The sequence below is a fragment of the Ischnura elegans genome, chromosome 5 (genome assembly GCF_921293095.1).
Source record: "Ischnura elegans chromosome 5, ioIscEleg1.1, whole genome shotgun sequence".
NCBI lineage: Eukaryota > Metazoa > Arthropoda > Insecta > Odonata > Coenagrionidae > Ischnura > Ischnura elegans.
Window position 1 is genome coordinate 3,303,186 of NC_060250.1, and position 15,180 is coordinate 3,318,365.

Consider the following 15,180-nt stretch of genomic DNA (forward strand, 5'->3'; position numbering starts at 1 on the left):
TACCTAGTAAACAGAAGAAAATTAATGCTGACCTTAGGTGGTATGATGGTGATGTCCGTAAATGCCTGAAGCGACAAAGAAGCATGCATTGAAAAATGAAGGACGTCAGTCAGGAGAAGAAAATAAGAAATTATGGGAGAAATACAGGAGAGCGAAATCGACCACGAAAACGGCCGAAGGTTAAGATCAGCAATGTGAGAATAAATTTAAGAGTCACGCACGCACGCAACAAAATATTACGTGGATATTTAAAATAAATTTAGTCCTACGTGAGGGAAATTCAAGGCAACAAACCTATGGTAAGGTCGTGAAGATCCTTAACTCCTTTTTTTTAAAGGGAATTCTCTACCTGTTCGCAGAAAAATGACGCTTCCCTTGCTAGACATTATAAGACTCCAATACTAACAATCGATATTTCTTGTCGCGCTATAGAATGTCTTCATAAATCCATCAGCCCCAAAAAAATTCCCAAGTCCCGATCGAATTCCCGCCAGAGTTTATAAAGAGCTGGTAATGGAAATAGAGCCGTTTTTTACATCAATATTTTAAAAATCTCACGCGGAACATCATGTCCGTATACATTGTAAAATATCATACGTTACCCCCATATTTAAGAATGGTGATAAAGAAGATCCGAGTGACTATAGACATATCTCCCTCACGTCTATCTCATGCAAAATAATAGAACACGAGGTCTTCAGCTCAGCGAGGTATTTTGACAGTGAAAAGTTTTCAAGTTTAAATCAGCATGGATTCTAATGACGTCGTTTCCTCTGAAGAGAGGTGCAATTAAGTAGACGCTGGATTTTCAGATTTAAAAGAAGTTTTTGATGAAGTTCCGCACGAGGAATTATTACTCAAGCTAGAGGCATATGGAACACATTCCGAAAGTATATCCTGGATTTAGGATTTATTACGACCGAGAATAGTTAGGTCAGATACCTCACCACACTTCCCTTTACCTTTGTGGCAGTTCGGAAAAAGAAGCCTTATGACAACTGAACATCGCCCGAACGTGCGACACTTATGAACTTGAAAAACCTCCAGCAGAGGGCAGCTGTGTGGTTTCCTCGATGACGCTATCGCCGAAACAATTGAATATAAGGACGAGAATATGTACCACAGGGAAATGCAATTGGCTCCTTATTATTCATTTCGCATATCAACAATATCATCTCCATTGTACCGAGTCAAATTCGACTTTTCGCTGGCTTGTTATAAGTTATTGTAATCAGTTGACAACTTCATTACATAACATAACAACTTCACAGTCAGTAAGACAACAGATAAAGAACCACCGAGTGCAATATAAATGCCCTTAAGGAAGACCTCAATGCTAAAAACGACTGGAGTGATAATTATAAATTACATTTGAATATTAAAAAATGCTTAATAATGAGTTTTTGGAGGAAGAAAGACTTTCCTAGTGAAAAGTATTCAGTTAATCGAGCAAAGATTAATGAGATACTATTACCTGGGACTTATCCCGGGGAAAATACATTCAGGAAATTTTCCGGGCAGGAAAATTGTGAACTAGGATTTATTAAAAGAATTCTTAGAATGTGCGATTAAAATTTAAAGAACGAGACCATAATTCCCTCGTGAGACCCCATTTGGAATGTGGCGCTACTCCATAGGACCCACGTGGAAAAGATGACAGGTTTCGGATGTAGATAGAAGGGAGAGGCAAGCAGCAAGATTTGCTAAAAATTGCTACGGTGGGCATAGAAGTGTAACTAAATTAAATAGGGCTTTAGTTAGGGAAAGTCTAACCGATCAAAAGGAAATATTAAGTGTAAGATCAAATCTTGTAAGGATATTTCAAGCAGAAAAATGTTTGCCTGATGTTCAAGATATTTTGAGAAAGTCCAATTATAATGGTAGAAACGATCACAAGGATAAGATTAGAGAAATATACTGCAGAATGGTTAGATTTAAGAAATCGTTTATTTTCTTGTACAACAATACCTCATAATACCTTCAATAGTCTAGCTACAGAATAACTTTACTAAAAGAAGGTAAAACAGGTTCTGCATGTATAGTTAATAACATATTGTATTTTTAATTATTAACTATCTGCTAGAAATTTTTGGCATGATATAATTCGTGCTCGAATGACTTACAACGCTAACTTTTCGTTTTATATCACTCATAATAGTTTAATCTGAATGGTAGCATGTTCGTGTCTTATGCACAATCCTAGTTCCTGGTCTGACCGCGTGTCGTTGTCCTGAGTGTCCTAGTCCTGCTGCCGGCAAGCGAGCGCATTTCTGCTTAAGACCAGGGTGAGAGAAAGATAACGCCAAGTGTGGAATTATGCGGGTGGTAGCTTGCACGGTGCCTCGTAGATGTAATTGTTTTCGTAGAAGAGGCAGATGAGTGTAGTGTCGGGGACCATTCCAGCGTGGAATACAGAAACACGTTGAGAGAAAACAAATGACGGATGAAGATGCGGAGAATGCCAAGGGCTGGAGAGAGAAAGCACTTTCCTTTGCCTTTGCGGCGATTCGCAAAGCCTTATGACAACTGAACATCGCCCGAGCGTGCGGCACTTGAAAAACCTCCAGCAGCGGGCAGCTGTGAGGTTTCCTCGATGACGCAATCGGCGAAACAATGGAATAAGGGAGAAGTAGGGGCCAAACAGAAGTAATCGGCTCAACAACAACAACAATGGCAGCAAGGCCGAGGTCACGAACACAGCCAAGACTCAAAGAGAGAGAGAGAAATCATTGTTGGTACTTGATGCAGTCGGTTTCCTACTTTCCCTCTGACATCACGTGGGCTCAAAATATCGAATAATATTCCCGGAATCCAAAACCATTAAACAGCGTCTTTTTCATCATCATTAAACAGTGTTGAGAAACTTATTGATGAAACGAAAGAAAAGTCCTAGGGACTGAATATCCATGGAGAAAAAGAAAGCATCTTAAAATTTTCCGATCACATAGGTGCCATAGCAGAGACAGAGAAGGATTTGAAAAAGACTCAAATACAGGTAAGATAGGGTTTAATACGTTTGCTTGTGTAATAGGTTAACTCGAACATTAAATGAATGAATGAATGAATGCTTTATTTGATGCTCTGGGAAACCCATAAGAGCAAAAAACCCAAATACAATTAAAAATTCTGCTCAAAAATACAATAATTATGAAATAGCACAACATAAACAAAATTAATCAACTCAAAGATTTGTACAACTCAAAACAATACATTTACGGTTTTAAATATTCATACAGTTTACTCTTGAAAGATTCCGGGGTGGAGGAGCGTTTTATTAAGGGGGGTAATGAATTCCAAAACTTAGAAGCAGTGATCTGGAAGGAATTTAGGTATAGGTTGGTACGGGCTTGGGGTATATGGAGAAGGTTAAGGTCAGACCGGGTTCTTCGGAGGGAAACACTAGTCCTGTTAAGTGAATAAGTTATACAGGTATTCAGGCGTTTGAGTACGAAATAGGGAGAACAGAAGAGAGCCCGGGAAGTACTTCCTTCGGGAGCCAATAGGCAGCCATTTCAAGGCAACAAAGTGCTCAGAAACATGATCGTCTCTGCGAAGGTCGAATATAAATCTAATGCAGCTGTTAATTAGTCGCTGGACACGTATTTCAAGAACATTTGTTAAATCACAATACACTAGTATACAATAATCCATAATTGGAAAAATCAAAGAGGTTACAAGTGCTATTCTCGTGTGGACAGGTAAGTTTCTCTTTTGAAGTTTCAATACATAGAGAATTTCATTTCTCTCATTGCACATTTCCAATACATGCTGATCCCAATTTAAAGTAGAGGAAAGAGTGATGCCAAGGTATCGAACAGTTTTTTTTAATTTAACAATACTCGTGTGAACACGAATAGGTGGAAGAATATCATAATGGATGCTATTTAAAAGTCTTGAATTTCCGAAAATGATTGCTTGAGTTTTTAAGGGGTTTAATTGTAGGCAGTTGATATTGGCCCAAGAGATGATGGAGCTAATATCACTGTTAATTGTTTCGATAAAAAACGGAAGTTCGCCTCGAGAGCAGTGAATATAGATTTGCAGATCATCTGCATAGAGCGTATAGTTGGCGTGACTAATGGACTTAGCCAGGTCCAGGGTGTACAAAGTAAAGAGGAGAGGTCCAAGGACGGATCCTTGAGGTACGCCGCATGAAATCGGGAGCCATGGGGATAACTCGTCACCTGAGCCCTTGACAGCTTGACTTCTGCCCGTCAAGTAGGAGTTAAATCAGTTTAGGGCAGAGCTGGAAAAATAGAGGGACTTTAATTTGCGTAAGAGAACTACGTGATTAACTCGATCAAAGGCCTTACTAAAATCGAATATAACCATAATGGTTACCAATTTCTTGTCGGTGGCGAGACGAATATCGTTAGTTACTTTAAGCAGGGTGTGGTAAAACCCTTACGGAAGCCAGATTGGAAAGGGTCTAGTTTACCAGATGATGTTAGAAATTCCATGACTTGAGAGTGCACAATCCTTTCCAGTGTTTTAGAGAGGGCACAGAGAAAAGAAATGGGCCTGAAATCAGATGGGTTTTCGGGCTTGTTAACCTTTCTGACGGGCGTGATAAGTCCTTTTTTCCAGGCAGCTGGAAATCGAGCGTAGGATAAGGAATAATTAAAGATTTCAAGGATAAATGGAAGTAGGAACTGAGTGGCTTTATGAACAAACATAATAGAAATATTATCGTGACCTGGGGAATTAGATTTCGTCTTCTTAAGGTACTTCAAGGCAACATCCGGAGTGATGTGGTGAAAAAAGAAATTATTGGCATCAAACGGAACATGAAGGTCGTCAATGGTCGGTGCAGCTGTTGCAGTGTCGCTGGTACTACTCGACAGAGAGGTAAAAAATTGATTTATTTGATCAATGTCAATATGACCTGGCAGGGCATTGGAACGCTGACGTACTAACTCGAGGTTCCTCAATTCACGCCATATGGACTTTTGGTCACCGAGTTTCGAGAGTTTTGATGTATAGTAATGGTGTTTAACTTCAGTTATGCGGGCTTTGACCATATTGCGATAATACTTAAATGATTGGAAGTCTGCAGGCTTTCTGGTGCGAATATATATTCTACGAAGATGATTACGTTCGCTTATTAGATTACGGATTTCTTCATTAAACCACGGTGCGTGAACGCCCTTAGGATAGCACGTCACTAGAGGTGCCAGAGCATTGATACATTTCAGTAAATGAGAATTAAAGCAATCGACCTTGAGGTGAATACAGTCGGACTTAAAGATATCGCTCCAATCCAAAGCCGCAAGTTCATTCTGGAAAATACATTCGTCAAAGTTTTTAAGTTTACGGAATTTGAAAGGCTTTGGGGGTGTAGTATAGAGTTTAACTCGATAGGAAATGTGAATGAGATCATGAGCTGACAAAAAGGGGACAGGCATTTGAGAGTATGAGAATTCCTTATCAGGGTCATCAACAATAAACAGATCGAGTAAAGTATGGCTGGTTGCTGTATGATGACTTGCAGTAAACGGAACTAAATGAAGATTGTTACACAAGGTAAAATTCCTAATATACTGACTATCAGATTTGACTTGGAGGAGATCAGAGTTAAAATCTCCAGCTATCACAACGTTGTTGTAGGTGGGAAGAAAACGAAGAAGGTCGTTTTCGAAAACACTCATGAACCCAATTTTGGGAGGACGATAAACAACACATAATAATAGCTTTAGAGTATTTGGGCTGATGATGTCGACAAAAAGATACTCCGGTCGGGAACAGTAAGTTGAGGGAGAAGAGGCAACGACTGAGACCTGAAGATCCTGGCGAATAAATAGTCCAACACCACCTCCCACTTTACCGAGACGATCATGCCTCAGAAGATTGAAGTTGGGCAAAGACACTAGGACATCAGGGATGTCGGGTTTAAGCCAAGTTTCAGTGAGGCATATGATATCATAAAGAACATTGGGAAAAGTAAAGTCTGAATTCGTCAATATGGGCGTACAAAGATTGGCAATTAATACAACATATCTTAATGCAGTTAGATTGAAGAACTCTTTGAACCAGATGGCAGCCATTGGGTTGACAAGTTGGTTGCTAATCCACCAATGAAGCCATCAAATCAGCCACGCGAGAAAAAAGAGACGCTTAACAATGAAATTAGCCAAAAAAGATTGTTTTTATCGGGTAAATAAATATTGGCGAATCCTCAAGCAGTATTTCTCCTATGGGAGTGATGCCATTGGTTTCTTTTTTTCGGAGGATGAAGTTGAAAAATGTTGCTCACGAGTTCCATCCGCACTCACCCAGTGGCTACGGCCTCGACTTACAAGAAGAACGCTTTATTCCGAAGGGATGACCCTAGAGGACATCGCCATGACAACCAACTACCCCGCACACGGAATTCGGAGGGCGCAAGAATTAAACTCACTCCACCACCTTCACCTGTTTTTCTTCTCCGGATCGCCACCAGAGGGTTCTGGTGTCTTATCCCCATGTCAACAAAATCAAGCAACGGAATCCAATCGCAAGAATCACTGCAAAAATCATCGCATCGCTTCTTTGCCTTTTCATAATCTGATCCATCGAATTTAGTCCTCGACCGTAAAATGTAAGTTAGAGTTTGTAAATGCCATCATCCACTTTGAAAACAAGCATTTCCATTGCATTAATGTTGTTATGTATTCGAATACTACGCAGGGAGAATATCTATAAATAGCGTAGCCAACAGTCCACGTTCTAATAATCATTTTATTAAATTTCCTGTATTTCTTGTTCCCGGTAGGATAAATTCCACCATTTTCCCTCAGCTCGCCATCCGAAGAGATATTTGACAGCTATGAAATCATTCCAAGGAACTAGCTAACTTAACGCCTCACCCTCGACAGGAAATGCGTCGATAGAAATTCCTTTTTTTAACTAAACAGACGCACACGAGCGTAAAAATTAAGTTAGCGATACCAGAAGAAAGAATGCGCAATTGCAGGAATGCGCGGGAGATGCGCCAGCCTTTGTCTAAATCACTCGAGTTCACTTTCTCCGCTCATATCCTACAATCCATATAAACGCATATTGCATGGCTCAATGAACATCACCTCCAAGGAGGAGTTAATGCTATGAGTGTTGAATACGCAACGAATTGGACAGCTAAGGAAGGTGAACGGAAAATGCTTGCGAGGTGAAATACAACTTCCGCAATCTTCTGTCGCAACACTCATGGGCTAGTAGGTGCACCATAACATCCCAGAACTAACAAGGTAAATACCCTGCTTTCATTCCTCCCACTTTCTGCATCCTTAAGCAGCAGACATCAACACAATCACACAAAGAAGTGCCCTAGAATCCCGCAAGGAGAGGCACGTAGTTGCGAGGAAAAGCGAGGAATATTTGAGGGGGTGAGGGGTCTGCCGTGGAAATTCCCCTTCTCTTTTTCTCCCAATATCCACGAGATGCCACCCTAGCCGCCGTTTATGACAAGATGTATGCAAACGCACCCTCGTACAGTTTCCACTCAATCTGTTTATTAAGAATACCCATTCCCTTTAACCTTTTCACCCAATCGCATGCTTCCTCTAAATCCACGAACCAAGCACACGCGACTTGCTAACATTCCTCGTTGCCTCGCATTAGATCGCTAGTGAACGCTTTTTTTTTTTCATACGATACTATCAGAGTGCCTCAAGAAGGAAGTTCAACCATTTCCAGTTAAACAGCAGTGACGACACGGTCAGCGGAAAATCTCAATTTTATGAAAATTTTATCACGTTCCAAAATTAAGCGAAATATCATTCGAATAAAACGATATAAGAATGTTGCTGCGCCATAAAAAGTTATGATTGTCTCAAAATGAAAAAAAAAACATCCAAATTTACCATACAGGTCTAAAATCAGACAACTGGATTGGACATCTTCAGGTATGTTGAATAAAATTAAACAAATAAAAGCCTTTATGCATGACACCAACAGATTCCAGAGAGCTGTGATGTCTGAAAAGTTTCTATTGCATCAATTTAATGCTATTTACTAATTACCACCTCCTTTACCGAAAATGTACCGATTATGTATTAAGAGAAATACGCAATGGCTAATCTCAGAGAAACAGCGTCAACAGAGCTTCAGCTGTAGATGCATGCTCGCGGTCTTGAAATAGCGAACACAGATGTCGCCAACATTCCTCACCCTAGACCCACTCATGACCATAAGAAATCCCAAGCCAATCATGTCTTCCCATTCTGTTCTCCCTTTTATTCATTCGCACTTCAACTGTTTTCTCCTGTCTGATTCTTCCGAGCGTCTCAAAGCGTTTGTCTTTTGTCTCCTCCCACACTCGTGCCCGCGACAGACAGCCACTTGGAAGACTTCTCGCTGCGAAAGCAAACAAAAAGTAAAGAAGGGAGAGAAAAAAAGACGATCGGAAGCGCGTGAATGCCCGGAGGCCAACGGAAAGAGAATGCGGAGAAAAAGATTTCTCTCGCGAGAGGAATTCGTTCCTTCTGCCTTACAAATTCACTCCGAAAATTCCTTCCGAACATCCGTTGTTTCCTGACGTTCGGCAGATTCAAAAGACACATTACCAGTTTCCAACCAGTTCCAACCAACACAGCACTAACACTGGTGCAAATTACCCTCCCTAGGTTCCTCTTCCTACACTTTCTAGAAACTATTTCCAAAAGATCAAGTAAAGTGTAAGATAGCATTGAATTACTTCAAACAACATTAAACACCTCATTTAATACGACCGTAAGTGCGAATATAACACTATATGATTTACATGGATTTGAAATAAGGGTTAAATTCGATATTTGAGAAATTCTTAATTTCACTAAATACTCTCTTGCATCTAATATTACAATTTTAAATGACATTTCCGAAAATAAATGCTCCCAATTCTCGTCAGATGTTTTAAAATCCGACTCTTTCCTTGCCAATAATCCTCATCACCACCTGACGCCTTCTCTCTCCTCCTATCTATTTCGCTCTGCTGCTTTCCTTCCTCTCCCCACCCCTCCTCCCATTGTTGCACATGTAAGGCTCTTTGTTGCACGTGATCTTGTATTATATAAATTAGTATGCATGGAAAATTGTCCGGGAAGCTCTGTAGTAGAAGAGCCGAAGGGAGGCAGATCATATCAAAGAATTTAATTAATTTGTATTTTTTAATACTTGATTGTTATTATAATTGTTATAATTGGGTTGGACGATAATTATTAATGCAACTAATGCCTTCCACTAATACGATTGTCTTTTTCCTTTTAAATAAAGACGCGTTAATCCCTACCTTCAGCCAAAGTACAATTCAGCCGCGTACTTGAGTCCCAATATTAAAATGTTTTTTGAGTTATGTTGAGTGTTTGCCAGTAGAAGAGAATGAGAGTGTATTTTGGACCAACAGGAAAGCCGCAGTGGAGGGAATGGTCAACCCTGATAGCCCTCTACTCCAAGGCTGACCACCTAGTGGCCCGTTTGCACTACGCACGTATAGACCTCTATCCGTACCCTCGTACTCTCAAAACGTCGTGTAAACGCGCGGAGTTACCTTGGTAGGCCTTAGTACCTAACCCTGCCGAACTTACCATGGTTATCGCTAGTGCGCCGAGAAAAAAGAATAAGGAAATGAAGATCGATGCATGTACAATTCTATGGCACCGTAGCAATCTTGATACGACAATTGATATTTCATAAATACCTTTGGATTATAAAATATATATGGCTACGATTGAAAACATTATTGAGCAGGTAATGTAGGGACGTAAGTGGAAAGATTTTTCTGATGTTCTATTTAGCAAATGATGGCAGATATTCTATACCAAAGCAGTTTTATGTATTTGTTTATTTACAGGTTAACCCATAACCATATATCCTTACATTATACTTCACATATGATGGAAAATAGCAAACATACATTCTATAAACCAATTAAAATCGTTGTACACAATATTTCACGATATAATTCGCCACAAATAACTATAGTATTTAAAGGAAGACACGGAGAAACCTATACTTGCGCCGAGTTAAGGAAACCTAAGCTTTTTCTAGTTAAATAACAAGAGCAATATGTACTGTCTTTAATGTGTGAATATTCTTTAAAAATTTTTTAAATATTCTCTCGATGAAACCTAGATTCTTAAGGCTTCGCAAAAAGGTCTGACTAGTTTCAGTTTTACATCATCATTCTGGGAGTCGAAGGCATAATTTTCTCTATGGCAATTAAAAACAAGCCTGTGAGGATTTGTATAGTTATGACGGGATCAATTAAAATTTACTAATAAAGGAGATAGGAAGAATGTAAATAGGAATTTTGTATAGGAATAGGCCATTGTTGGAGGATCGTATGTCGTGCAAGGGTTTTCAAATTGACAAGGAATTGAAGATATGAAGTGTTGTAATCAGACAGTGAGATTCCTAAATCGTAATTATTTAATTTGAGACATTTATTTTGGACATGTTTAAGCGGGATTGGGTCCATATTATAATAAGGTGACCAGTCAACAACTGAGTATATTCTAATTTGGAACGTAGCAAATCGATACATCTACCGCCCTTATCGCATGAATATCGTTAAATTTTGGACAGATTCCCATAATGAATCCTACATTCTTTAAAGCTTTACTGACAGTTCGGCCTAGTTTTAGTTTTAACTCATGAAGACGTTAATATTTTTTTCCTTTTCCTGGATTTCAATTTTCTCACGCAGCCACGTCGTCAGTTGTTAACTAACACAATTCCACAGCGAGGGCAGCACTGAGTTGCGATGGTAACTTTTAGACGTGTAAACGCGCCGTGGTTGCGATCGTGGTCGGTGCGTGCGTAGTGCAAACGGGCGTAGGGAGCAAGATGGACGGCGGGCGTGTGGCGAGTCGAGAGCGGCGAATTCAAAGGCCTTCTTCGCTAAGGAGGAGCAGCGGGAGTGGATAGGCGAAGGAAAACCTATTCGTCTGCTGTGCGCTGCAGCTGCAATGCGGCAGTAACAGAATGTAGGAAGGGAAATGACAGCACAGCTCTCTCAGTGGCCATCCTGGACAGTACATGTCTCCAGAGCTCTCTTGAGTTGGTGCGTGTGTAACTAAGAAAGTGTAGCATTAGTGTGTTTGGGGTGGTCATTTGTGAGTTGGGTTAACGTATGTAATTAATATTAGTAATTCATTTGTTGAGGAGACATTTAAATATCGGTGTGCTGGTGGAAGATTTATACATTTTCAGTTACATAAGTTTGCTCCGTTCTGTATCCCATTTATCTTATATGTATGTGTATGTGAATTCCGTCGAGTTTCGAGTTAATGTGCGGTTTTAACTAGGGTTTGTGGATTGGAGCTTCTAGCCACCAAAACGGGGCTTATGTATTATGTTGCATGATTTCTGTCAAGCACCACTTACTTATTCAGTATCTTTTCAGGATCTGGAAAATCTGTGAAATAGGGTGCGATATCATATGTCAATGAAGTTTCTTTTTATGTTCCTTTCCGCGATCCAAATATTGAGTAATTACAGTTTTTGGAGCATTCTTTATGAGAACCGGTTTATTCTACCGGCATTCACGAAAGGAACCCTCCAGAGTCGAGTATGGTTTAGGATGGTTCTTTTTGCAGTTATGATCAGCCCCCTCCAACTCCCGGCCGCTAGGTGGCCCCAAAAGCTTCCGTGCGAGGGTATCGCCGATAGATGGTGCTAGTGGGTGTTTGCGCGTCCAGCATTACGAAATTGCATTGAACCAAATACAATACTTGATCGTTGGAACAACGAATTTAAAATGCCTTTAACTGAATTGAACACTAAGAAGCAATTTAATAGCCTTTTAATTTCATTGACAGCCAGTTAGAAAGTCCATGTACAAAAAACATTGCCTTTAGAAGAAATTGAAAATGAGATGTTGTCGTCTGCTAGCAGTCGTATTTTATTAGCTCTACTTCATAAAAAAGAAGTTATTTGCGTCCTGATCATCATATATTTATCGCTAACGGCATACTGCCTGACATATAATTATCAAGGTATCGGTCCCCAAAAAAAAATTGGCGATACAGACAATCGAGTCGGAGTTTCCTCCTCCAAGGAACTCCAGCGCAATTATGCTGAATGGGGAAATAAGTTTTGGCTGCAGAAATCTCCTTTAAACTCTCATTAGGTCACCTTAAACCGGCAATCCTAAACTGGTAGCTACGAGGATACGGTTATCTCCGATTCAGAAATTACAAGATCCGCAATGAGAAAAACTGGTCCAAAATTAATTACTGAAAGCTTCACATAACGAGTCATATTAAGATTAGATTAAGACTTAATGGTTATTCTGAAATGGAAAATGTACGTTTGAGAACCCTAATTAAGACTTTAGGCACAACAAAAACACCTTGCTAAATTCTTAACCCAAGAAAGTCACAGAAATACACCTCACAAGATCAACCGAAACAGCAACCAATGTAAAGGAAAAGGGGACGTCTGGGAACGGTAGTTGAAGGAAGTGATTGTTGCTAAATTTAAAATGCATTTATTCATGAAAGCACAAGCACTATCATTAACACTGTACAGGCGAGCTTAAAGGATAAGGGCAAAGGTTGGAAGTGTGAAAAATGTAAATAAATCTCGAAGTTCATGAAGATTTGAGGGTTTTCCACGGTTGTGGCAGTATCACTTCCACCAAAAGATCTGGAGATGAATGACCGCCTAGAAATAGAAATTTTTCAAAATTAGGCAAAATTTAAAAAAATATATTTAAAAAAATGAGTTGCAATCCTAGGTCGTATTAGTTATAAATGTGGAATGACAGTACTTTTACCACGAAAAATCTCCACAGTTAGCTAATAATGGCGTTACACGAGGTTATGTCACACCAAAAATGTGAGGCTTTGAGGCACGAGAAAAATATCATAATGAAAGGGTGGGGCCAAATTTTCGATTACAAATATCAAGAGCTAAATTCATCCTTTCAATTCTTAATATTACCACCCTTTACTCTATTCTCATGACTTCCTTTTTTATTACAGATAGTAACCCCTGCCCCTTTTCAGCAAAAAATATCCTGACCACATTACTGTTGTTGCACTTTGTTTACAACTACAACAATTTCTAAACTACAATGGCAGCAAATCCACAGAAGTAAAAAAAATATGAAATTAATTATATTTCAACATCCGTTGGCGGATCACCGTTAGTCCGTGTATATTATTGCACGCTAAACAACATCAATACTTGCATAAAATGAGCATGGATGCAAGCATAACTATCGCTAGGGCGCCATAAATCTTATCCCACCAGATAACAGAAGCTACCATTATAATTTCACTGTCATTAAGTCCTAAAACTAGAGTAGGATGCACCTTAACACTTTCACCATGATCATAAAAACATTAATTCACTGCACAACTGTATCTAATAGGAATGAATTAATACAAGTTTTCAATTCGTGGTGGAGCGATATTTTTCCTCCTCTTTCTGTACTGACACAAAATTCTTCACTAAATATCTAAAGCCATCAATTAATTGCAAAGCGAGCTACGAAACCACCGAGGTTATACAATTGTAATTAAGTACAATAACACAATTAGTAAAAACTGATGGAACTATGCCTCCACGGCAACGTGGCATGATATTATTTCGGTATTATGTGAAAAACATGAACCATTGATTTCCCGCGAAGATAAAAATAAAAATTTCCGTAAATAAATGAGGATGGCTAGTGAATAAATATCGCATGCTTTGCCATATCCTCTTTAAAAACGAGAGAAAGGGCATGCATGGAAGGGTAAACAAAGCCGCCATTGCAGATACTGCAGTATTTCCGCTGTCTATTTGCACCGCTAATTTATTCTTAGCGAATAACACATATTTTCAACTAAAAAACGAGGTCACAGAGATCTAAAACCATGAAAAAATTACCAAATTAACGATAACAGAGCCATAAAACTAACATCGGTAACCCACCGCATTTTGAGTACTTACCACTGCTTTGAAAAAACTTTTATTTTCAGCTCAGCATTCCTTCCTGGTTTTCCTGTATCTTGTAGAATTATTAGACACATATCAAAAGCGCGATGCACGAACCATCTTCAAATTTAATAGCTTTTTAGCAATATAACACATCTTCCAAGTGATGAGCTTCGCTGGTTCACCATTGAAATGAATGTAACAGCAACGCGATACTGGACGCGCGACAGGCTCGCAGCGCCACTCTGTAACGAACTTAGACCATTTAAGTAAGTAGACCTGCCGTTCGGGCGGAACGCTGTGGCCAACATCGCACGGCGGGGAAGTGAGTGGGATGAGGCAGCGTGACGTCACGGTTGGGACCGCCGACGATATTCCGTATGCGCGCTTGAGATATTTTAACGCTCATCCGCTGCAAAGTCGCTGAAAAGTGACGATATTGGACACGCAAAATGATTATACACTTAATAAATATATTTTTACGATGAACTAAGGCATTTTAAAGCCTTGACTGTGCGCAAAAAGCTAAATAAATCAAGATAAAACGAGAAGCAATCGTATTAAATAAATTGATTAAGAATGTCATATGTAAACATAGGCGTACCCGGCGAAGGGCAGGGGGAGCAGCTGTCCCCCTAGAAGCAAAAATCGCAAAAGTCTTTAAGAAAAATCAGTACTGAATTGAAACGAAAGTATTCAACAAATTTTCTTCAAACCAACGAAAAATGATATGTATTAGTATAAGATAAGTAACTGAAATAAAACTATTTTTTCAAGGAAATAATCTCATAAACTAATAAAGCGCTGCTATAATTTTCTCATAATGTTGGTTTCATTCATCTTTTCCATGCTAAAATGTCACAACTCGGCTTGCCCCCCCCCCTCCTAGATCATGGCTTTCCCCCCTTGACCATGGCTTCACCCCCTCTAGGTAAAAAGAAGGGGTCCTTGCAAGTATCACGTAATTTTTTCCGCAAAAACCAGTTTATTGCGATCTCGGTAATCTTCAATAAAAATAATTAAACAAATCGTTTTATTTATAAACCCAACACAATGAAGCCTAGATTAACGTAGTTACACTGAAAATACGCATTTTGAAAATCCTACGTGAGATTAGAAAGAAGGCGTGGAGCAAAATCCCACGATATCTCACAAAGGATGAAGGGAGGGGCCCATAAAAAGGCAAAATTATTTTAGAAATATTACTTATTACTAGTAGATTAACCTAACGGTGACATTCTTAGAAAATGAATATTAAGTCTGTCCCAACGGTCGTGTGTCATTTTGAACCCGTAATTT